Source organism: Chiloscyllium plagiosum, unplaced genomic scaffold, assembly GCF_037043375.1.
Source record: "Chiloscyllium plagiosum isolate Xiang-an unplaced genomic scaffold, Cpla_swu_hap1 HiC_scaffold_48, whole genome shotgun sequence".
In the NCBI taxonomy this organism is placed as follows: domain Eukaryota; kingdom Metazoa; phylum Chordata; class Chondrichthyes; order Orectolobiformes; family Hemiscylliidae; genus Chiloscyllium; species Chiloscyllium plagiosum.
The window spans coordinates 42,726,252-42,747,288 of NW_028270186.1; positions in this window are offsets into that span (position 1 = coordinate 42,726,252).

Sequence of the window (21,037 nt, forward strand, 5' to 3'; positions counted from 1 at the left end):
AGAGCTCGTAAATTCCACTACTTAGCAGGAAATAATATCAATGTTTTCCTTAATTCTAAAAGTGAGCATTGAACAACAAGTTATTCACAACTCTACGTTTTACTTTCTCTGTACTGTTTGTTATCATCCTCCACCTTTAACAATATACTCTTCCAATTAAAGAAAAACTGTATTAAAATTACATAAACCAGAGAGTGGCTGTAGTCTCCAATGCGCTCTTTCTTTCCACTGAATATCTCCCTGGGTCACGTTCTGTCTTTTAATGCAAGGATATTTCGTTCAAAAAATGAATCTTACACAGAGAATGTTGTTCATGGCAGACTCTCACGATGGCAGTTACTCTCTGCCTAACTTTCAAAATGCGCGCCTCTTTATTCCCTCAACATCAGCTCATCTCCTTGGTTTGATGTTGGCAAAACAATAAATTTAAAATTGAATGGGTTTAGTATAGTGGGACATTATTTAAACTTGAGTGTTAAATTCGGATAGTTGTTAAAAGAGCAACCAAATCTCAATATATCTGTTTCACAGCCAGATGTCACATAGTTTCAGTACAGTAAACTCTGAAAATATTAGCTAGTCATATGACAAGTACTTGCAAGATCTCAATGCAGAACAGCATTCAACTTCATCACAGTGGGTTAAACAGTGGGATTATAGAGCTGCAGCAAAACCTCACAGCTCTGAAACTGATCTCCCCGGCTGTGAAAGCCAACACATTATACGCCTTCTAAACAACAGCACCAACCTGGATGGCAACTTTGAGGATCAATAGACATAGACCCAAGATTCCGCTGTTCCAGATTTGTCTCGATCTGTCACTCATCAGCTCAGTTCTGTCAATGTCCTGTTGCTACCTACAACAGCCCTCCATACTAACCACCAACTCCACCAAAGTTCGTGACATTGGCGAACCTATGAACCCACCCTTCCAATTCGTTATCCAGTTCTCTTATAAAAAAAATCAAAAAGAGCAGAGGTCCCAGAACACATCACCAAACTAGTCACCAAGCTGCCTCTGTTCCACCTACCACCACCTTCTGTCTTCTGTGGGCCAGCCAATTCTGCATCCAGACAACCTGATTTCCCTGTAAGCCATGCCTCCTTATTTTGTGAATGAGCTTACCATGGAGAACTTTAGCAAACGCCTTGTTGTAATCCATATTTACCACATCCACTGCTCTAATTCATCAACGTGTTTTGTCACATCCTTAAGGAATTCAATAAGATCTATGAGGCATGACCTGCTCCTCACAAAGCCATGATGACTGCCTCTAATCATTTATAATTTTCCAAGTATTCATAAATCCTGTCTCTCAAATCCTCTCCAATACTTTGCCCGTCCCTGGTGTAAGACTGGTTAGCGAATAATTCCGAGGGTTATCCCTATTCCCTTTCTTGAACCAGGGAATAACTTTTGCCAGCCTCCTGTCGTCAGGCACGACTCCAGTGGACAGTGAGGATGCAAAGATCATCGCAAAATGCGCAGCAATCTCTTCTCACTTCCTATAGTATCCTCGGGCATATCCTGTTTGGCCAAATACATTTATCTATCCGTGTGTTTCTCAAATTTTTCAACGCATCCTCCTGTTCTAGCATATTCGCCTGTTTCATGCTGTCCTCAGAAACGTCAAGGTCCCTCTGATTAGTGAATACTGAAGCAACCATTCATTAAGAACCTTCGTTACCTTCTCCGACTCCGGGCGCAAGTTCCCTCCACTAATCCTGATCAACCCTACCCTCACTCTGGCCATCCTCTTGTTTCTCATGTAAGTGTAGAACATCTTAGGTTTTACCTTAATTCTACCCGCCAAGGCTTTATCATGCACACTTTTATCCCTCCTGAGTTCATTCTTCATTTCCTACCTGGTTACCTTGCAACCTTCAAGGGCACTGCCTAACCCTTGCCTCCTCAACCTTATGTAAGCTTCATCCTTCCTCTTGACTAAATGTTCTGAAGCGCCTGGCACAATGAAGATATGGAGCTGTAAATAAGTCGAGAGATCCCCCCTTCCTGCAGAGGGTGTACATATTACCCATTAAACTCCCATGGCTCCTCCGAGCTGAAGCCGCTCACCAAATCCAGGCAAAACAATGTTTTAAAAAGTTGCGCGCATCTTACAACAAGAAAATTAAATCCGTCCCATCCATACTTTGACCTCAGGCAGTCCGGGTGAAACAAAATGTAACCACCCCCATCATCCCCAAACCCACTTTCTCATTCAGCTGTAAGTGAGAGAAACGAAAAGAAGTTGAAGAGCTGGCCGTCTTCTTCTCATTGTGGCAGCCCGACCAGGCTGATGTTCTTCTGAAAGCCCCGATTTTCGAGGTCGTCGACCGACTCTACTAAGGCCCTTACTTACCATTCCAGGGCTGGACACGACCCGCTGGAGATTCTGCCGTGGTTTCTGATGCCGCGGTCCGCTGTTCCACCTCGACGATGCACGGCCCGAGACGCTGAGTCTCCTGATCCTGCTTCTGCATCTTAGCTGAGATCAGTTCCAACCTAGTTCGGGTCTCCTCCATTGCTGAATCAATATTCTCTCGCAGGCTCTGAACTCCGAGACCAGGCTCTACTCCACAGATAAGTCTCCTGGAGCGTTCGCAGAGGCTGACGTCACAGCCGCTGGCATATCGATCGCTGCAGTGCCCTGCTAGTTGTTATCCTCATGGTCCTTTTCCCTTAGTCATTTTCCGTTACTCACTTAAAATGGGATAGAGCAATACTGGGGATCAAAAATCTCCGATTTTAAAACAATTGGGAAGAAAGAGAGGGTGAATGCATCACTTTGTCTGGGTTCTGGTGCAGAGCTCAGCAGGGCAGGCCTACTGGAGCGCCGCCATCTTGGATCTCACCCGAATAATCAGTGTTGACAAATTTTTTTAAAAATGGTTTGAAGATGTTTCTTGTAGGGGGAGACAATGGAGAACTATTGGATGTGATATAGTTAGATATTCAGGTGGATGTTTAAGAGTTCAGAAAGTGAACAGTAAATAAAATTGAATCAACGTGTTTCAGGGGCGACTTTGGGAAATGGAAAGGTAAATGTGAAGTTGGCTTTCAGTTAACGGAAATTGGAATATCGAAGTAAAGGCGTTCTGCACAGGCTGCATGCAGCGTGGATGGGATTATGCCTGTGTTCTGTACTGTTTCAAAGAAAGAGAGGTGATCTCAGGGAAACTTAGAAAATTCACCCACAGCAGACTGACTCATACAGGGGCATGGAGAAGTGCAGCAGGCAAAGTTAGGGGGAATCCAAGATGTTCTACAAAAGCATCAACCTGAACAGAATAACCAGGGAAAAATTAGGACCCGTTTCGAAACCAATGGGGTAATCAGTATGTGAAACTGGGGAACATTGATAGACTGTGACATGAGAGCTTCACATCTGTTTTATTTGGGGAAGGAAGATGCAGGTACAGAATTCAAGAAGATGGACTGGGAGGCTCTCGAGCAAATTGATATAAGATGCAAGTTGGGATTATTGGTTTTGGATGATGTAAAGTCCAGATGAGCTGTATCGCAGGATGCTGTTGGAGACAAGAGAGGAAATGTCCTGACCGAAATGTTTTAGTCGAATCTGACCACACAAGGGAGGTGCTAGAGGACTAGAAAACAGCTATGTGGTCCCAAGTCACTGCGAAGGTGGTAGCGATAGACCAGTGTCTGGTGGTGTACCACAGTGAGAAGTGCAGTGAATCTAATTATTTGTGGTATTCATAAATGATGTAAATATGAATGTGGAGGGGTTGGTGGAGGGTGGGGGCTGAGCGTAATAAGGAATTTTGTGTTTGACATAAAGATTGGCCAGGTGGTTGGCAGTGAGGAGGAAGGCCTTATGTTACGGGAAGATACAGGTGAAATGGTCAGATGGTCAGATCAATGGCAGATGGAATGGAACCCTGATAAATAGGATGTGATGCACTTTGGATGAAGGTACTAGACAGGGGAGAATTCAATGAATATCAGAACACTAGGGAAGTCAGAGAGTGTTTCTCCACACATCCCTGAATGTGGCTGGACAGTGTAATGGCCAGTTAAGAAATCACACGGGACTGTAGGCATAGTGTGTATTCATCGAGGCGACATAATATGAGTTAAACATGCCATTGGTTAGGCCATAGATAGATTACTGTGTGCAGTTCTGGCAGCCACATTACGGGAAGTGTTTTGGTTTCTCAGTAACATCAGAAGCTATTGGGGTCACCACAGCGTTGGAAGCTTCAGTGGATTTGTTTTCCCTCCTAGATTGGAGAACTGCATCTGAGAATCTGTGTCTAATCTTTCCTTTTTGCCAAGTACATGTTTATGAGATATTACTGTATCAGAACACTTAATTGTTGATAGAGTCTAGGCAAACGCCTTCAAATATTTTTGAGGAGCTCTGCTGTCTTCTATAACACGTGACTCCTTCTCTTCTTGTATAATTCGTTGGATGCACTAAATGGGCGATCTCTACACTTCTCCAATAATTTCATTGAGCTGAATGACTTCCTCATATTCCTGTGAAGCCAGCATGAGGAGCTGAATAATCTCCTTCTTTTACCTGTGGAAATGTGCAGTGTCCAGCAGCACTGTTACATGAATGTTACCAATACTTGCAACAGCACAAGCCTGAATGTTGTCCAGGTCTTGCTGCATATGGACACAGACTAGTTCAGGAGCTGAAGGAGGACATTTTTCCTGAATATTGTGTGACCTTCAGTGAACACCCTCACTTCTAATCTTTATGAAGCAGCTGAAGATGTTTGTGCTGAGGAAGCTACCTTGAGGATCTTTTGCAGACAAGTCCAGGACTGCATGGATTTTTGTACACAAACCACAATCATTGTGCTTTATGCTTTAAATAACTCTAACCAGGGAAGTTTATAACTCATTCTCATTAAGTGCAATCCTACTCAGGCTCCTTGATACCATTCTTAGTTAAATGATGCCTTGATGTCAGGGCTGGTAACTCTTCCCTGAGCCCTTGTGTTCATGTCTTTTGCTCATATCAATAGGTCACAATGTGGGCGTAAGGAGTGCTTTTTGACCAATCAGAGTTGAGCGCTGTGAAGATATGTACATGAAAGAGGATATTAGACATTATGATCTTATTGTGGGTGAAGACATGCTTGCGGGGGGAGGGGGGCGTGTGGATGAATGACATACCCCTATTTGTGGCATTCTCACATTCTATTATTGGAAAGAAGAGGGTTTTATTTTCCTGTAAGCTCTGTTATTGAATGTTGCCAGATTGTCTGGACCATCTCTGGCTGAGGTGTTGGGGCTGTATTCACAGTGAAATTGGGTCTACAACATGACCAACATATGAAGCACATGTTGCAGAGAGGGGAAGCTCTGTAAAGAGAGATGAGCGACCTCTTTGATACCCAGCGTGGGTTTTCCAATTGCATTTTCCAAACCAGCCCAAATTGTGTGTGACAGTTTTGAGGGGCTGAATGGTCTCCTGCGTTTCTGTGCACCAGGGTATTGCAGTAAGTAGCCTCTAACTGTTCGTGTCTAGCAGGTTTGAGGGACTGAATGGAACACAGAAACATGGGACTGACTAGCAGGAGTGGGCCATTAGGCACTTTGAGCCTTCTCCAACAAGCACTAAGATTGTTGCTGATCAGGTTATGATCACAGCCCCACTTTCCTGACTGTATCCCGTTATCCATGACTCACATCTCTGCCAAATATTTAACTAACTCAGCTTTGAATCAATGTAAACAAAGAGGCATCTCAAACTTGTGGGGAAGAGAATTCCCACTTGAAATGCCTGTTTAGACTGTCTCCTCATCCCTCTTATAAGAGTCATATTGCATGCAAATTTGTCCGTGCTTACCAGACATCCCAATCTGATCGAATCTGATTTGCCAGCATTTGGCTCATATTCCTCTTTCCCTCCTTATTCAGATACCCATCAAGATGCCAGACTCCACCACTTCCTCTGGCAGATGATTCCATATGCACACCGCCCTCTGTATGAAAACATTGCCTCTAAGTTCCATGTAAAATATTTCCCCTCGCATCTTAAACCTATACCCTCTATTTTTGGAATCCCCTATTCTGGGAAGTAGACCTTGTCTATTTACAAAATCTATGCCCCTTACGATTTTATAAGCCTCTATAAGGTCAGCCCTAAGTCTGTAATTCTGCAGGGAAAACTGCTTTAGCCTATTCAGCCTCTGCTTATAGCTCAAACTCTCCAAACCTGGCAACATTCTTTTAAATCTTTTCTGAAACCTTTCAAGCTTCACAGCAACCTTCGTACAGCAGGGAGACTAGAACTGCACACACTATTCCAAAATGTGGCCTCACTGATATCCTGTACAGCTGTAACATGACATTCCCAACTCCGAAACTCAATGCTGTGACCAATGAAGGCAAACATGCCAAACACCTTGTTCACTATCCTATTCACTTTGAAGGAGCGTTGCATCTACATCTCTCTCTCTCGTTGCTCGGCAACATCCTTCAATGAATTTCAATTCATTACCTCGATTTGCTTCCCAAAATGCAGCACTTCACATTTATCTGAATTAAATTCCATCTGCCACTCATCAGTCAATTGGCCCATCTGATCGAGGTCTCATTGCACTCTGAGATCATTTTCTTCATTACCCACAACACCAAAACATTTGGTGTAATCTGCAAACTTGCTACCCTTACCACCTATGGTCACATCCACATCATTTGTATAAATGACGAAAAGCAGTGGGATCAGCACTGATCCTTGTGGCACACTATTGTTCACAGGCCTCCAGTCTGAAAAGCAATCCTCTACCAACCTCTGTCGCCTCCCTTAAACCTAATTTTCTTATTCAATTGGCTTGGGTGCGCTGGTTCCCATGTGTCCTAACCTTACTAACTTGCCTAATATGCAGAGTCTTGCCGAAGAACTTGCTTCAGTCCAAATGGAAAGCATCTGCAACACTGCCTTCATCAATCTGCTTTGTCACCTCTTTAACATACTCAGTCAAATTAGTGTGACAAGATTTCTCATGCAAAAAGCCATGGTGACTATCCCCAATCAAACCTTGCCTTTTAACATGCATGCAATTGGCTATCCATCAGAATCCCCTCCAACAACTTACCCACTATTGATGTCAGGTTCACCGGTCCAGAGTTCCCTGGGTTGTTGAGTAACTGTTTTCATTTCCACTGCCACTTCTCCATTGGTCACAGCAAAGTATAGGTGTAACCAGGTTGGTGATATGGCCGATGATATAGGTCTCACAATAGGTCAGGGTCGTCCTCGGAAGAAGTCATGTAGATTTCCTTCGTCTGTTAAAATAAGAAATTCATGACGGAAACAAAGTTCCTCAAGCTATGATGGAAAGATGATTGACAAACAGTATAGAAATTACAAAAATGTACATTGATATTTCCATTTCTAAAAGTAATGAAGAGGACAAACATGTGCAGATACACACACAGATACATTCACAGACAGGCACACATAGACACACTCAAAGACACACACAGACATACACACACAGATACATTCAACCTCACAAAAACAAACTCACACAAAAACTCGTACACTCAGACACACATGCACATGCAAATACACACTAACAGACGAATGCACGTACCATAGAGCGTACAAAATTAGAGCAGTAAAAAGGCCATTTGGCCCATCCAGTCTACTGAACTATTGATCATGGCTGACATGTTTTTCAAGCCAGTTCTACTACCTTCTCAAAACAATCCTTGAACACATCTTTAATCATAACTTATCGAGTTATATCCTAAAGACGCTAAGATGTGTGTGTGTCTGAGCGTGTATGTGTATTTCGGTGTGTGTGTCTCTCTCTGTGGGTACGTGTGTGTCTGTGTGCATGCGTGTCTGTGTGTGTGTGTCTGTGCGTGTGTGTGTGTCTGTGTATCTCTGTGTGCGTGTCTTTGTGTGTGTGTATCTGTGTATGTGTGTCTGTGTGTGTGTCTCTGTGCATGTGTCTAGGTGCGTGTGTATGTGTGTGTGTGTCGTGTACGTGTCTGTGTATGTGTGTGTGTGCTTACCTAATCGCAGGAGAAAGCATTATTGAGGAGGGATGTTTTACAGACTGGAGGCCTGTTGTTATGGACTAGACCAGGCCGCTCAAAATATTCTTGAGCAGGCAGCGCAGACCATAACTTTGTAATTTGTTTCAGAAAGTGCACAGTGAAAATTATCAGGTTTTAAAATAGACATAAAAAATTCACGAAACTACAAAATTAAACACACAGAACAGAATAAGGAAACCCTTCAGAACTAAATCTATTCAAACTAGACTTAATTAGCTATTCTGGAAGTACACAGCCATCCCAGTAAGCAAACCCCCCTTAAAAACAGTACAAATGGAACAATTGCTTACAGGTAAAAGTCAGAAGGGGAGAGAGATAGAGAGAGAGAGAGAGAGAGAGAGAGAGAGAGAGAGAGAGAGAGAGCCTGTCCACACAGCTAAACTACAAACTGGTTCAGCACTGAACTGTTCACCTCGAGAGCTGACCAGTCCCCTTTCATTATACCTTTAATCACAAAACCGTTTAATCTCTGTACCAAACCAGTCATCTTGGAGCCGGGAACTATTTATGACTCCTCTGGAAAAAAAATCACGGAAACAGTATCTTTGAGAAAAGGAAGCTTTTAGAGAAAATGTACCAGCTTTGTGACACTGTGCACAGTGGTGTTCCACAGGGACTTGTGCTTAATCCATTTTTGTTTGACATTTATACAAATGATTCAGATGAGAATTACAGAAGGCGTGGTTAGAAAGATTGTGGATAAAACCAAGTTTGGCGATATAGTGGACAATGAAGATTACACAGGGAACTAGATCAAATGGCTTGATGAATCTTAAGAGTTGTACAGCACGGAAGCAAACACTTTTGACCAACTCGTCCATGCCAGCCTGATTTCTGAAATTAATCGTGCCCTACTTGGGTTGATACAGTGGCTCAGTGGTTAGCACTTCTGCCTCACACTACCAGGGACCTGGGTTTGATTGCTGGCTCAGGTCACTGACTTTGTGGAATTTGCACATTCTCGCTTTGTCTGCGTGGGTTTCCTCCCACAGTCCAAAGTTGTGCAGGTTATGTGAATTGGCCATGCTAAATAGCACATAATGTCAGGTGCATTAGTCAGGGGTAAATATGGTGAGATGCTTCTGGGTTGGGAACGCTTCAGAGGGTTGGTGTGGACTTGTGCTACACTATAGGGAATCTAATCTATTTGCCAACACTCTAAATCCTTCCTATTAATATATCAATCTGGGTGCCTTTCAACTGTTGTAATTATACCAACCTCCACCACTTCTTCTGGCAGTTCATTATGTACACACTCCACTTTCTGAGTGAAAAAGTTTTCCCGAGGTCACTTTAAAATCTTTCCCCTCTCACATTAAATCTATGCCTTCTAATGTTGGACTTCCAAGCATGGGAAAAACATCTTCACTACTCACCACCTATCCATGCACTTCATGAATTTATAAACCTCTAGAAGGTGCAAATGTGCCTCCCACCCAGGATCTGTGCTTTCATTCATCCGGGGCTTAAGTTCTGAAATTCAATACTGACACCTCTTCCATCTCGATCAAACCACAATTTTAAAATCATTTTAGACAGCGCGTTCAGGCATATTATAAAGCACCCCTAGTAGGATTAGAATTTTGAGGGCCAGAGGTAAGGACAGTACCACCACACCACAATAGCCCCATAATTTGCAACATTATTCTCCTGTGTGTTTGTTCATCAGCCTTTCCTCTCATGCTGCACCTGAATCCAGACAATCTGGTCTCGAGCTAGGGACACTACCAGACAAGTGCAGGAATTGGAATGGAATACAAAGCTCTGCCTCAGAGGCAGGGATACTACCGACTACACAAGATCTAAACCATGCCCAAATTTTTAAATTTAAATGCCAGCTTTCAGATCGGTATGGATTCATTGAAATCTGATTCACTTTACTGAATTACCCAGTTAAAATAATTACATTGTTAAAAAATGCAAGGTACTTGCCTCAACTGTAGGATGTCGAGTTTATGTGCTCTGCCTTCGAGATAAACTATGAACATCTTTAAATACTTGGCTATTATTTACAGTTTAAATGGTTATTATCTGTAGGCTGCAATATGAGGGAATGAAATCCTGCAGACATACTCTGCACTGTGAAGTAACTCGAATAGATATCAACACTGAATATCAGAGACAAAGACAGAGCATACTTTCTGGCCTGAAACGCCGATCACTGTTTCCCACCTCTAACGTGTGACTGCTCTCTTCCTAAAACCATTAAATGATACAAGGCAACTGATTACTTTCCAGCCGTATTCAGTATTATCACTCACTGGGCTAAAGAATTGCAAATGGAGTTTAATGTTGATAAATGTACTTTGGTAAAACAAACTAAAAAAACACGTATACAATTAAATGTTGAGCCATTGGTCGTGTGCAGAACAGAGCAACCTAGGGGTTCGGGCATAATTCTTTGAAGTTTGCTTCATACGTAGACAGGGTAGTTATGAAGGTGTTTCACTTGATGTCCTTCATTATATAGACATAGAGTCATAGAGATGTACCGCAAGGAAACGGACCCTCTGTTACAAATTGTCCATGCCGACCAGATACCCTAACCTAATCTTGTCAATTTTGCCAACACTTGCCCATATCCCTCTGAACCCTTCCTATTTATGTACTCATCCAGATGTCTTTTAAATACTTTAATTTGAACAGCCTCTGGCAACTCATTCCATACACATACCACCGTCTATGCATAAAAATTGCCCCTGAGGTCCCTTTTAAATCTTTCCATTCTCATTTTAAACCTATGCCCTCGAGTTGTGGACTCGCCCACCCCGGGGAAAAGACATTGTCTATTTACCCTATGCATGCCTCTCATGATTTTATAAACCTCTGTAATTCACCTTTCAGCCCCTAATGATTCAGAGAAAACAGCCCCAGCCTATTCCGGCTCTCCCTACAGCTCGAATCTTCCAGCCCTGGCAACATCTTTGTAAATCTTTTCTGAACGCTTCTAAGTTTCACAACATCTTTCCGATAGGAATGAGACCAGGATTGTACACAATATTGCAAAAGTGGCCTAACCAATGTCCATTCCAGCCGCAACATGACCTCCCACCTCTCGTACTCAGTAGTTTGAACAATAAAGGAAAGCATATTAAAGACCTGCTTCACTATCCTATCTACCTGCAACTCTACTTTCGAGGAAATATGAACGTGTACTCCAAGGTCTCTTTGTTCAGCAACACTCTCCAGGACTTTATCATTAAGTGTATACGTCCTGCTCTGATTTCCTTTTCCAAAATGTAGCACCTCGCATTTATCTAAATATATCTTCTACTGCCACTCCTCAGTCCACTGGCCCATCTGAACAAGATTCCATTTCACTCTGTGGCAGCGTTCTTATCTGTTCACTGCACCTCCAATTTTGGTATCATCTGCAAATTTAATAGCTATATCTCCTATGTTCGCATCCAAATCATTTATATAAATGACAAATAGCAGTGGACAGTCCTTTGAGTACAGGAGTTGGGACGGTATGTTCAGGTTGCACAGGACATTCGTAAGGCATGTCCTGGAGGACTGTGTGCAGTTCTGGTCGCCCTCTTATATCGAGGCTATTATCAAGTTCGGGAGAGTTCAGAAGAGATTTATCAGGATGTTGCTGGGAATGAAGTGTTTGAATTATAAGGACAGGCTCAACATTTGCGGACATTTTCTACTGGAGCGTAGGGGGCAGAGAGGTAGCCTTGTAGAGGTTTTCCCTCGAGTGGGGGATTGTTTTAAGATAAGAGGAGGAAGTTTCTCAAAAGGACATAGCGTCATAGAGCTGTATCGCATGGAAACAGACCCTTTTGGTCCATCTTGTCCATGCTAACCAGATAGCAAAAATTATTCTCCTCTCATTTTCTGGCATTTAGTCAATTTCCATCTAAACCTTTCCCATTCACCTGTCCATCCAGATGTCTGTTAAATGTTGTAATTGTGCCAGCCTCAATACCTTCCTCTGGCAGCTCATTACACATGGACCATCCTCTACATGAAGATGTTGCCCATTAGAGCCCGTTTTTGTCTTTCCCATCCCACCTTAAACCATTGCCATCTAGTTTTGGACTCCACTACCCTAGGGAAAAGAAGTTGGCTATTCACGCTATCCGTTGCACCCATGATTTTACTAACATCTAACATCAACCCTCATCCTCTGATTCTCCAGAGAAAACAGGGTCAGCGTATTCAGCCTCTCCCTGTAACTCAAACACTCCAACCATGGCAACCTCAGTGTAAGCCCTTCTTGAACCCTTTCAAGTTTGACTACATCCTTCCTACAGAGCAGGGCGATCAGAATGGCATTCAGTATTCCAAAAGTGGCCGACCAAATGTCCTGTACAGTCGCAATCCAGTCTCCTAACGCATATACACAATGCACTTGACCAATAACATATCAAATATTTTCTTCACTGTCCTATCTACCTGCAAATCCACTTTCAAGGAACTATAAATTGTTCTGAGGTCATTTTGTTCAGCAACACTCCCCGGGACTTTACCAGTAAGTGTATAAGTCCTGCCCTGATATGCCTTTCCAATATGCAGCATCTTACATTTGTCTAAATTAAACTCTGTCTGCCACTCCTCGGTCCATTGGCCCATTTGATTAAGATCCCGTCGTAATCTGAAGTAACCTTCTTTGCTGGCCACTATACCTCCAATTTTAATGTCATCTGCAAACTTACTAACTGTCCTATTTTCTTATCGAAATCATTTATATAAATGATGACAAGTAGCGGACCCAGCACTAATCCTTGTGATATTCCACTGGTCACAGGCCTCCAGTCTGCAAAACAACCCTCGAACACCTCCCTCTGTCCTCTACCTTTGAGACAGTTCTGTATCCAACTGGGTAATTCTCCCTGTATTCCATGTGATCTAATCTTGCTAACCAGTCTCCATGGGAAGCTATGTCGAATGACTAACTGAAGTCGATATAGATCACAGCCAGTGTTCTGCCGTCATTAATCCTGTCCGTTACTTTTCAACAAAAACAAAATCGAATTAGTGAGACATGATTATTCACGCACAACCCCATTTCACTATCCAGATAAAGGGCTTTTGTCTATATCGTCTATTTTCCTGTTGGTCAGATGCTGCCTGACCTGCTGTGCTTTTCCAGTACCACTCTCATCTCGACTCTGATCTCCTGCATCTGCAGTCCTCACTTGTGCATATCCCTAAGCAGTCCTTGCCTTTCCAAATGCATGTAAATCAGGTAGCTCATGATTCCCTCCAACACTGTGCCCATCACTGATGTCAAGCTCCCCAATCTTGGATTTTTCTTTCCATTTTGTTTAATAGCAAAACTTAAGTCAAACTCATGACTTCCAGCATCTCACCTGTGGCTATTAATGAAAACAACATCTCAGCAAGGGACCCAACAATCACTTCCTTAGCTTCCTACAAATTTCTTGGGTCCAACTGATCAGGACCTGTGAGGAGATTCATGTTTTACACAGCATGTGGTTCGTGAAGGGAATGAACTTCCTGAGAAAGTGATAGATTGTGGGTAAATTTATAGCATTTAAAACGCATTTGGTTAAGTACAAGAATTAAGCATTAAGTACAAGAATAAGAAAACATTTGGACAAATCTGGGCCAAGCGCAGGCAGTTGGGAATGGTTTAGTTTGGGATTATGGTCAGCATGGACTGTATGGGCCGATAGGTCTGTTTGCAAATACCCTGTATAATTCGCAGAGTCTCTGTGTGTTTGTATGCTCAAGTATGTATCTGCATATTTCTTTTCGTGTTTGTCTATTCCTGTGTGTCTATATGTGTCTCTGTTAACCTCTGTGTGCATGTCTCTCTCTCTGTGCTTGTTACATGTGTTCCTGCATTAGTGTGTGGATCTCTATCTCTGCATCTCTGTGCAATGGGAGTTCTTCTTGTTTTTGGCGTGAATCACTGAAACTGGGTCAAAACCACTTTCCCTTCCTCCCCCTTTCCCTCTTTTCTTTCAAGTGATACAATCCCACACTTTTCTGGTCTGGTTTAGGTCTTTTCAATCCTTTCTCAGATGTTAAGGTTACTTGTAAGAGTAAAACATAAAAAAATCCAAGTTACTGGAAGTGCACTAAAATTAATCTCATCACCTTGGAAGTGGCTCACTAGGAATTGCTTGGATATAATGGCAATGGAAATATACTTTAATGTTTATACTGTGTGTTGGAAATACTACCCAGTGACAAACCATGTCCACATTGCAGAAGGAGCGCAGACATTTCTCCACATGAACATGTTCCACTCTGAGGGCCTAAGTGCAATGAGAATCCTCTCCAAACCAACCTAGTGTGTGCATGTGTGTGTGTTCACCCGCGTGTGTATGCACGTGTGTGTGTGCTTGGTGCAATCAAAATTCAGGTTGGATTGTGCTGTGAGCTGCTGCCCTCCCTCTCTCCCTCCCCGACTGAATCCCTGATCGTGTACACACTTCAACATCATGATTACAGTGGGGTGGGGGATCGGGATGGGGGTACAACAGAGATTGACAACAACTGAAATCGCCGCAGCTCTTGAAGCAGCTTTGGACAAAAATGAAAGTTGACGTTTTGAATCGAATGATCCTTGCTCAGAACTCATATCGGGGGATATCACATCACTTTAAACGGCACAGAGTGCCAGACCCGCCCCACACAGATACACACACGAATACAGACACATAGAGGCACTCACTGTGCATTGACAGTAATACAGACATGTAGAGTGTGTCAATGTTTCACTCGCTCTGCCTGGTGTGTGTCAGTATTTGTGGGTGGAGTGTGACTATATGACAATTTCAATATTTGCAGATACCAAACCTGACTCCATCAGGAAAGCTTTATGTTGATGTGGTGTTCAGGTGTATGGCAGATGAGGATCAATGCAGCGCAGTGTGAGGTGATGCTCTTTGGTAGGAAGGACATTGAAAGACAATATAAAATAGTTTGTACCGTTATAAAGGAGGTGCAGGAACAGAGGGCACAGGGTGTATATGAGAACAGATTATTGAAGATGTCAGGATAAGTGGGGATAGAAGTAAATCTCACAGATTAGTTTCAGCATCTGAGCTGTTTACAAGAGGAGGTAAAGGAGGGAGCCTCCGTGCTCCGTTCCTGGGATGTGATAGAGACGATGTGATGTGAGCCCACCGTCCTGCCCACCAAGACTGTGAGGATTCCATTTGTACCAGCTCAACACAAAAGGGAGTTGGCATTAGAGCCACGGCTTCTAAGTTGTGCTGGGGGGAAACGGAGGTGCCAGTGGGTTTAAAGTGAGAACTGCCCTTCACTGAACATTGCTCGTTACTCGATCGTTCGGATGTGGATAGTTCAGAATCTCCACACGAGGCGTCCCAGTCCTCTCCTGCTCGTACCAGGGTCCTCCCCACATGGCAGGGGATGGGTGTGAGGGACGGATATCGGGCATTCCACCACACGGTTTGGTCATTTCTGTCCTATTCCAGGCTGTTTCTCCTGGAATGGGAGAAAGGGAGGGAAGGAGTGAGGGTGGGAGTGGGTGGCCCGGCTTTTCGTGTTGGTGTAGATGGGGGGAGATATGGTGAGATCTCTGGAGGGAGTCAGTCCACAGTGGCGTATCCATGTAGTGTTATTAGTGTGTGGGGGAGGAGGGCGGGGATAATGGGGAGTGAGAGAGAGAGAGTGGGAAGGTGTTGCAAGCAGCAGTGAGAGCGGTGGAGCATGGACCTTGTTCGGGGGTCTGTGCTATAGCAGATATAGAGTGGGTGTGAGGGAGCATAGAGAATACGGTGACCCTTATGCTGACAGAGCGGGGAAGGTTATTGATGCTTGTCCTGTAATGCTAGACATTTCTTCAGACCGCAGATACAGCACTGAGCTGGGTGGTGAGCTCAGACCATGCCAGGTGGGTCTGATATTATGACCCCCTCTGGGAAGAGAATGGTCCCCCTCTATAATTGCCCATCCACCAGGACCTCCGTGCCCATGACAACAAACCGTGATGTAATTGCCCCTTATCTGCCAAGCTCGGTGTAAACTGTACAACCCAGCTCCAAAATCAAAAAAGCGCAACTGTGCGCCAACTGGCCTTTTACAGACGGCACCAGTGCCAGGGTTAACATAATATCCGGCGCATCAGTGCGATGCTGAATACCTCCAGCCGTGATGGTTGGGAGAATAGGGCTGGCTTTGAATGAGAGGGACCCCATGGGGTGGGGTAGGTAGTCAATGAGGTGAGTTCGATAAGGTAGCACCAGGAAACTAGCTCGACCTTGTGCAGACAATACCTCTGTCACACTCAATGAAAATGGCGCTGAGATAAATTATGGTTCGATTCAGCCCAATGAGACGAAGACACTGTTGAGCCTAATCCTGGTTACAACGCTGAAGCTGCTTGACCAATGCCCTACATCACAGAGAAGGAGCTCAATGTCACCTTCCCCTTGGGAAATATGGCAGGGCAGGAGACAGAGGTATCAGTGGGGAAGCACTTTGAGACACATAATTATAATTCTATTAGTTTTAAAATAGAGATGGAAAAGGATGAACTGGGTCTAAAAGTTTACGCTCTAAATTGGAGGAAGGCCAATTTTGATGATATTAGCAAGAACTTCCAAACTGGATTGGAACAGTTATTCGCAGTTACGGGGCCAGCTGAGAAGAGGGAAGCCTTCAAAAATGAGATGTCAAAATCACAAGACTGTCTGTCCCTATTAGGGTGAAGGGTAAGGCTGATAGGTGTAAGGAATGCTGGAGGACTGGAGAAATTGAGTGTCTGGTTACGGATAAGAGGGAAGCATATGTCAGGTAGAGAGAGCAGGAGTCAAGGTTTTTTTCAGTACTCATTCACGGGTTGAGGGTATCACTGATTGGGCCTGCATTCATTACCCATCACTAATTGTCCAGAGGGCAGTTACGAGTCAAACACATTGTTATCGGTCTGGAGTCACATGTAACCCAGGCCTGGTAAGGAGGCAGTTTGCTTCCTTCAAGGCCATCAGTAAACCTGGTGGGTTTTCCAGAAATCGATAATGGATTCATCATCGTCATTTGGCTCTCAATTCTAGATTTAAAGTGACTGTCGAGAAGGGTCTAAAGCCAGTAGGAGTATACATAAGAGGGAAATCCAGAGGCCAGAAAGGGGACATGAGATAGTTCTGGCAAATAGGGTTAGGGAGAATCCAAAGGGACTCTACACATACATAAAGCATAAAAGAGTAACTCAGGAGAGTTTTGGGCCACTTAAAGATCAGCAAGGTTGCCGATGTGCAAAACCGCAGGAGATGGAGGCGATACTAAACAAGCATCGTGCGTCAGTATTGACTGTGCAGAAGGATATGGAAGCTAAACAACTTTGGAAATAAACCGTGACATCTTGAAAAGTGCCTGCATTACAGAGAAGGAGATGCTGGAGTTCGTAAAGCCAGTAAAGGTGGGAAAATCTCCAGGACCTGATCAGATGTACCCTGGAACACTGTGGGAAACGAGTGAAGTGATTGCTGGGCCCATTGCTGAGATATTTGTATCGTCAATTGTCACAGATGAGGTACTAGAAAATAGGAGGCTTGCGAACTTGGTGTGATTGCTGACAACATTTAAGAAGGATGGTAAGGAAAAGCGAGTGAGCCTGACTTCAGTGGAGGGCAAGCTGTTGGTAAGGATTATGAGGCACAAGGTTTGCATGGATTTTGAAAAGCAAGGACTGATAAGTGATAGGCAACATGGCTCGAAGCATGGAAAGTTGTGTCTCACTAAATTGACTGAGTATTTTTGAAGAAGTGACTAAGAGGATTCATTGAGGCAGAGGTGTATATTGTTGGTATGGACTTCATTAAGGCATTTCGCAACGTTCTGCATGGTAGAGTGGTTAACAAGTTTAGTTCATATGGAACACAGGGAGAACTAGCCATGTGGAATCAGAAGTAGCCTGAAGGCAGGAGACAGAGGGTGGTGGTGAAGGACTGATTTTCAAACAGGGGGGGGTTGTGATCATTGGTGTGCTACAAGGGGTAGTGCTGGCTCCACTGCTTTTCACTATTCACATAAATAATTTGGATGTGAACATTGCAGCAATAGTTGCTAAGTTTGCAGATGAAACTAAAATTGATGGTGTAGTTGGACAGCAAAGAAGGTTTATCTCAGAGTACAATGGGATCTTGATCAGATGGGCAGATGGGCGGAGAATTGGCAGATGGTTTTGATCTAGATAAATGGGAGGTGCTGCATTTTGGAAATGCGAATCAGGTCAGGACATATACACTTAATGGTAAGGTCTTGGGGAGTGTTGCTGAACAAAGAGACCTTGGAATGCAGCTTCATAGTTTCTTGAAAGTAGAGTCACAGGTAGATAGGATTGTGAAGACGGCATTTGGTATATTTGCCTTTATTGGCCAGTGGTTTGACTATATGAATTGGGTGGTCATGTTGCTGCTGTACAGCACATTACTTTAGCCACTTTTGGAGTACAACATTCAATTCTTGTCTCCTTCCTTTTGGAAATATATTGTGAAACTTGAAGGGAGTCAGTAAGGATTTACAAGGAGGTTGCCAGGATTGGAGCTATAGGGAGCGTGCGAGTAGGTTGGGTTCTTTATTCCTGTAGCGTGAGGAGCCTGTATAGGGTGTATAGCCAAGGTCATTCTCCCCAAAGCGAGAGGGCATGGATATCCTATGAGAAGGAAAAGATTTTAAAATGACCTAAGGAGCAACTTTTTCCCACAGAGGGTGGTACATGTGTGGAATGAGCTGCCAGAGGAGGTGGTGGGGGCTTTTACAATTACAACTTCTAAATGGAATTTGGATGGGTACATTAAGAGGAAGGGTTTACATCGATATTGGCCAAATGCTGGCAAATGTGATTAGTTTAATTTGGGATATCCCATCAGCATGGACGAGTTAGTCTGAAGCGTCTTATTCTGTGCTGTACATCTCCGAGACTCTGACTCTATCTGACCTTGCGTCAATATCGTATTAATTCATCATTCCCGGACATACTAACCTATATTGCTAGATATGATCGAAATATCTTCATTTCAGCATTCTGAAACCTGCAAACACATCCTTCCATAACACTGACTCAGAGTCTCTCTTCTTCTGTCTATTTCCCGAATCCCTCCCATTTGTTGGTGTTTAAACTGCTTCTCCGCCATCCAGTTTTAATTGTCCAGATTTAATGTGAATAACTGTCCTATATCTAATCCTGCCCTTGAATGTTGCTCACCCAAGAGCATCAGCTTCCAATACTAAGAAGCTTAGAAACAATGGTCAAAAGCATTGCTTGCATTTTCTTTGACTTCCCAGTGTCCTGCCCTGTGCTCCATGTTGGATAGTGGGGTTTTAGCAGTTTTGAGTCACACCTTTGTAACTTGCTCTGTGCCTAACCATTGAACGCCTGTGTTAATCACTCTCTGCTTCTCATGTACTCAGCAACATGTTAGTGATTTAGACAAGGCTTCTCACTTGCATTTGACTGACATTTGACTTAACTCTAGTTTTTGGACGTTTGTGGAAATGCTGGGGATGGTTTCCTGTGTTTTAAGCTGCTGTGGAAAGTCAGGAAGACCAGAGACTTTGGTGACCCAACTGTAGATGAAACATGGGGACTGTAGTTACAGCACCTGGATCTGCAACATGACCAACAAATGGAGCAGAGGCTGCAGAGAGGGGAATCTCTGTAAAATGGGATGAGGGGATCACAATCAGATCAGCCATGGTTTTGAAGAATGTTGGAGCAGGATTGAATTGCTCGCTCATGCAACTTATTCAGATATTCCTGTTAGTAACAAGCCAATTTCCCATTTCTCTCAGTGTCCCAGACTGGTGGGTAGTGAGTCGCCTCCTCCTGTTCCTGGGGAACAGAAATCTGGGGCCTCACTAGCATCCAGATTTCCCTGTATCCCAGTCTCGAAAAATTGAGTGACTGCCTCCTGTTCCTGTGTTCCGCTATCGAGCGGTTGAGTGTCTATCTCCTGTCCCTGTGTCCCAGTATCGAGCAGTTGAATGACTGCCTCCTGTTCTTGTGTCCCAGTCTCGAGCAGTTGAGTGTCTACCTCCTGTATCTCCCTGTTCCTGAGCAGCAGTTTCAATGCTCTGAATGATGACAAAAGGTTAAGGAAGGACTTGATAACAGGAAATTTCAAACTTGGAGCAGCATTACACAAAGATATCTAGAAATGTCTCCACCAAACATTTTATGCAGCTGTTATTTTATTCCTGTCTCCTTTTATTAACAGGGTGAATCATATACAACAGTGCAGTGTTCCCACAATACTCTCACATACAGGGAAGACAGATTATAAAGATTGAAAGATTTATGATCTATCCCTCAGCAGCTCTCATTCATTCCGTCCAAACCTAGTAAATGTTCCCTTTCATTGTGTTATGTAAAATGATGTAAGGAACTAGTTAACTGAAACTATTTGTTTGGTGACTGTGACTAATGTCATTCTCCATGGATTCTAATTATCCCAGTGGAGGGTTTCCATCTTTTCATGATAAAAGGGCTCCACTCAATATGTTATCCCTTGGCATGGTCGGGAGCACCACCAATAGCACTAACAGGAATCGGCTGCTCCAGAGAGAGGGAGAGATCAGAAACTGGGAACATTAGACTGGAAAGTTCCAACATTGGATCAGAATCTGAGAACGTTATACTGGAAAGTTCCAACAATGGACAGGAGGCTATCCTATTATGTTTGGATTCTTTCCACATATTATTGGTGGCCGTTAACAGCGCGGATCAAATATGCACTTTACATTATTCAATATTTTTATTATCCTATCCTGGCTATTGTCGGTGTCCCTGGTAAGTTTCACTGTCGATTTATTATTTGCATTAACCATGTGCGACCGTATTACTGTTCTTTTCATTTACTCTACTCTGTAAGTATTCACGGTCCAAACCACAACAAACAACAGTGAACTTGTTCATTCTTTCTCTCCTTCTTTAGTTCTGGCACTGGCCTTGTTTGTTGACCAACTCTCTTTCATTGCATCACTGCCCTTGTTATTTAAATATTGAGAGCTTGGAGGTCACTGTATTCTGTT